The following is a 5,560-nucleotide window of genomic DNA, read 5'->3' on the forward strand; positions in this document are numbered from 1 at the left end:
GCTCCCTTCTCTGTGATAACTCCAGCCTGTGTCAAGTTGACACACAAAACCAGCCAGTACACTACATAAATAAGTTTAAAACAATAAAAATAAACTGAGAACAAAAAAAAAAAGGGAGTCTTGCTTGGGTTACTTAAAAGCAGATGTGGGGGCTGCAGAGATGGCTCAGTAGTTAAGAGCACTGGTTGTTCTTCCAGAGGACCTAAGTTCAATTCCCAGCAGCCACATGGTGGCTCACAATCATCTGTAATAGGATCTGATGCACTTTTCTAGTATGTGTCTGAAGACAGCTGCAGTGTACTCATATAAATAATAAATAAACCTTTTTAAAAAAGCAGATGTGGAAAGATTTTAAGTAGCTGGAGTTCCTAGGGAAAATTTGACAGAAAGCCCAATGCTGTGCTTGTGGGTTTCTGGAAGATTTTAAAGTTTTCCACTTTGCTGCTGAGGAAAAAGATCTGCTAGTGTCCCACCCACTCCCCCAGTGGGGTGGCCAAGGTTTCTGTACTGTTCAGTCAGGGGTGTTATTTGTCCCCTTGGTTTCACATGGCCCCTGGAGCATTATGTGTACTAGTAGATGGATATGGAGCAAGAGCAGTATGCATGTGAAAATGTTTGTATCTCCTAAGGATAGGTGGAGTGGATAAGTGTGTTGTGTACATTCCTGCCTTCACTAAGAGTGGAAATTGTTCCTCCAGATCAGCAGCTGTGTGTCAGTCATCATGGAGAGGCGTTGGGGTGTTGGATAGTATGCTAGGGAACTGGCTCTAGAGGCAGGTACAACAGGTGAGAGCATATATAGCCTATATATTGTCATTATAATTACCTACTGCCTTGGGCTGGTGAGATGGCTCAGCTGTTAGAGAGAAGTGACTGCTAATTGCCCTTTGACCTCCATGCACATGCTAGGGCATGCATGTATACTCAAAACACACAGCATAAATTCACACATAATATGTAAATAAGTAAAATTTTAAGAAAGCATTCATTTCCATAAGTCTATAGTTCTCTGTCGGTTTTATTATTGTAGAATATTGCTATGTTTGCATATAAATATGTTTTTAATTAACTATTTCTCTGATGATAGACATTTAAGTAGTCTTCAGAATATAGCTTTTTCATTTGTCAGTTGATGTCAACAAATAATCCATGTAGTTCTCCAGTGTAGTGTCAAATTGCTGAGGTAGGATTGCAGATCAAAGGCCATATACTTTGAACAGTGTATTTTTATTATTGAATGCAATTGGATTTTAAAAATTAATGTATTCTTTTAATAAAATATTTAAACTGTATAGAAAGATACCCAGGGAAATCTAGCCACCCTCCTTCTGTCTTGGATTTTCACTCTAATCTCACTCCTACCATTGCCTATAGCTCTTTGTGTGCTTGCAGATAGAAGCATATGTATGCAGTGATAGACTTGAAAGTTTAGTATTTCTTTCTTTTTAGACAGATAATACATGCATCTGTGAAAAGTGGTATTGCATGTCTTGGCCCGTTGATTAGGCTTAAGTGACTGTGAGCATGTGGAACACATGTTTTACCATATCATTCTATTTCACAGATAAAATAATGTTAATGTACTGGGCTAATCAAAGCACATTTCCAGGATAGAGAGATGGCTCAGAGGTTAAGAGCATTGACTGCTCTTCCAGAGGTCCTGAGTTCAATTCCCAGCAACCACATGGTAGGTAGCTCACAACCATTTGTAATGGAATCTGATGCCCTCTTCTGGTGTGTATCTGAAGACAGCTACAGTGTGCCCATATAAATAAAATAAATAAATCTTTTTTTTTTTAAAAGTACATTTGGGGTTTCATTCTCTAGCTACTAAAACAGTACTGACTATATCTCGTCACCTCTCTGTGCACATAGTTCACTTTGATTTAGATGGGGAATTCAGCAGATGTCCAAAGTGCCTTAGAAGGTTATTGGTGTGGGTAATATTTTTGGCAAGCTGCAGAGATTACCTCCATCAATGGGGGCGGGGGGACTTCCTTGGTTGTAGACACAAAGATAGACCTTTTTTTTTTTTTTTTTAACCTTCTGCCAGTGCTTCCAGAGAGTCTGGCGACCTGGAACTTCTGGCCCCCTATACACCCTGACCCCTGTTGGGATTATAGGATCATACCACTATGACAAGTTCTACATTACTGGGGATGAACCAGGATTTAGTGCATGCTAGGCTAGCATTCTAGCCATGAAGCTGCAGCCTCTGTCCTCTGGAAACTTGGCACCGTTGCAGTCACATCAGACCCTCAAGAATAAGCGCCCCAGAAGGCAGATGTGTACAGAATACTTTTTATGTTGTGACTATGTAAGTTGTAAAATCAGAAGTGTTGAGATGGTTTTGGTGGAGATTTTGTGCTATGTTTCACTTCCCCATACCAAAATGAATCTGTATATTTTTTATTGTATTTGGGATAAAGAGCGATGTTGATGTCTAAACTTACTATCATTTCACTATTTTCACATCTTAGTTTGTGTCAAGACATCTTATTCTGACTTCATCCTGTTGCTACCTATAGTTCATTTCTATCACAAATGATGGAGACTCTTCAAATGGTTTATCTGTACCCACTTCTATTTAATGATGATCTTAGTTTCCTGACTCTTGGGTCATCTCTCTATCCTGTTGCATGGCTTTGGTCCTGCTCCCATTATATGCGTCCAGTGATGACTTCCTACTAATTTTCTCTCTTGCCTTGACTTTTCTAATTCATATTGCTTGTAGCTTTGTTCTACATCTTGTCTTTTTTCCTAGTTGCACTTAGTGCTGGCCTTTCTTGCCTTCATAGAATGGGAACCCAAGCCCTTTCTGATGCAGTAGTCCTTGCTGGTTGATAAGCAGAAAAGTCACTAATTCTTAGGAACTTCTGATGGTTTGTATAATTAAACTTTTAGGTAAGAAACAATTGGTTTTGCTGTGACATTTTGATACACATATAATTATACTTTGCTCTTATTTAGGTCTACTAGTGCCTTCTCTCGTGCCTCCTCTCCTTGCTGGTCCCTTATGCTTCTTTGCAAAAAGGTCCCCCTTCTACTTGCATGACATATATTCCATTACTCTCTTGTCCCATTGCCTTCTACCTTTAGATCTCTTTCCCCTCACATACCCTCTTTTACTTTATCTGTCCCTACACCTTGTTTACTTTCCATACAGGAGAAAACAGATATTGATCACTTGGCTTTCTGAACCTAGTTTATTCACTTAGCATAACAATCTCCAGTTTCATCCACTTTAGTACAGACAGATGTTTATAAATTGACTTGTCTACAATTAAATTAATTCTGTTGTGGATTTTCTTTACCCAGTTACCTATTGATGGACACCGAAGCCTTACCTCCTTGCCTCTTATCTCTTAATTCTGCCATTTGGGTGGGAGTTTCAATTGTAAACGGTCAGGTGGTCAGGTTGATGTTCTTAAGAGCTTGCTGTTTACCCTTTGGGTGGGGCCTTCAATTATAAATGGTCAGCTTGATGCTCTTAAGAACTTGCTGTTTCAGTGCTGCCACATCCTAAACAAGCACAAGTGTTATCATCTTGGGTTACACTAGTGACTAAGATCAGTGTGGTTGCCTGTCTCACAAGAGAATGAACCACAACTACTTGTAGTTTTCTTTAATGAAAGATGTACTACAATTATGGGTGATACTGGCTGCTAGTTTACTTTAAAACACAATTTTGATTTTATCATGTTGTTACTTTCATGGAGAAAGTATCGCCTGCAGAAATGCTGCGAAGAAGCTATACATAGATAGATTGCTCATGAAGCTTCAATAGTACACTAAAAAGTATACAGTTTGATACCTCTTCATACAGTTATAAAACCACAGCTATCACTGCAATCTAATTTTAGTGTTTTGCTCCTTCCCCTCCCCTCCGCTCCAAAAAAGGAAATCCTGGACTCAGTTAATCCTATTTCCTCTAATCCTAGAGCTAGGTGACCCTCGGTCTGCTGCCTGTTCTGGGAACTGCTTATTCTGGACACCTTCAGCTAAACAGTACATGGTGTGGTGTCTTGGTTGGCTTCTTCCTGCCTTTGAGGCCTTTCTAAGGATAGTGAGTGCTACATTTTGTTCACGCTTTCATTCATTGATGGATACTTGTTTTTCTTCTCTGCTTTTGTGAGTGCTGCCTCTGTGAACTTCGGTGTACAGATGCCTGAGTTCCAGCCCTCAGTCCATGATAGTATGCTTACCTTGATGGTTTGTGCAAAACTAATTGCAGGTTTTGTATTGTTAAATTTGTTGTTTGATTCTAGAATACATTTCTTTTAAAGATTTATTTATTTCATGTATATGAGTACACATTATAGCTGTACAGATAGTTGTGAGCCTTCATCTGGTTGTTGGGAAAATTGACATTTTTCATTCCGGTCAACCCCACTTGCTCCAGTCGACCTCGCTCACTCAGTCCCAGCTGGCTCTGGCCCAAAGATTTATTTATTATTATAAATAAGTACACTGTAGCTGTCTTCAGACACACCAGAAAAAGGCGTCAGATCTCATTACAGGTGGTCATGAGTCACCATGTGGTTACTGGGATTTGAACTCAGAACCTTCAGAAGAGCAGTCGGTGCTCTTACCTGCTGAGTCATCTCACCAGCCCTAGAATACACTCTTAATAAATGTGATTATTTTATACATCAGTTGAATGTACTTTTCTTACTTTGTTGTTTTGCTAATGACTTCTTATTCAGTGTTTATATTTCTTTCATTCTATGGAACTGATGTTAGAAAAAAAGCAAATTCAGCTATTATTTGAGTTGAAAACGGTCGTAAAGCAGCAGAGACAACTGGCAACATCAGCAACTCGTCTGACCCAGGAACGCTAAGGAAAGCACAGTGTGGTGCTGGGTGAAGATGTTTCATAGAGGAGAGGAGTCCCTGAAGATGAAGAGCACCGGGCCAGCATCAGAAGCTGACAGTGACCAACTGAGAGCAGCCAACAGAGCCAGTCCTTGTACAGCTGCAGAAGTGGTCAGAGAGCTCACAGTGCACCAGTCAACGGCCATTTGGCATTTGAAGAAAATTGGGAAAGTGTAAAAGCTTAATAAATAGTTGCCTCTTGAGTGAAAATCAAAACCACTGTCATGCCATTCTTACACTATACATACAGCAGTGGACCTGGTGTCTTGGACTGTGATGTGTGCCAAAAAATGGTTTACATGCAAACACCAGTGTAGTGTCGACTCGCTCAGTGGCTGGACTGAGAAGAAATTGCAAAGAGTATTCGAAAGTCAAATTCACACCAAAAAGGGGTTTGGTGGTCTGTCTGCTGCTGATCTGACCCAGATTTCTGAATTCCAGCATTATCAGTACATCTGACAAGTGTGCTTAGCAGATCATCGAGATGCACTGAAAATGACAGCGCCTGTAGCTCGCATTATCCACAGGAAGGGCCACGTTTTCTTCATCATGACAACCAGGAGGCTGCACCATGCACAACCAATACTTCAGAAGGAAAAGCCTCTTCTACCCTCTTCACCTGACTTCTCTCCAAGCAACTTCTACTCAAGTATCTCAACAAATTTTTTTTTTTTTTTTTTTTTTT

General features: G+C 40.1%; 1 protein-coding gene and 1 long non-coding RNA gene across 8 annotated transcripts in view; both read left to right on the forward strand.

Moving 5' to 3' along the window:
- Positions 1–5,560, forward strand: part of Cdk8 (cyclin dependent kinase 8) — a 71,248-nt gene that overhangs the window by 13,171 nt on the left and 52,517 nt on the right. The window lies entirely within an intron of this gene.
- Positions 237–5,377, forward strand: LOC116068766. Its single transcript, XR_004109681.1, has 2 exons — positions 237–786; positions 4,744–5,377. It is a non-coding gene; the product is annotated as an uncharacterized LOC116068766 (long non-coding RNA).

The sequence above is a fragment of the Mastomys coucha genome, unplaced genomic scaffold (genome assembly GCF_008632895.1).
Source record: "Mastomys coucha isolate ucsf_1 unplaced genomic scaffold, UCSF_Mcou_1 pScaffold22, whole genome shotgun sequence".
NCBI lineage: Eukaryota > Metazoa > Chordata > Mammalia > Rodentia > Muridae > Mastomys > Mastomys coucha.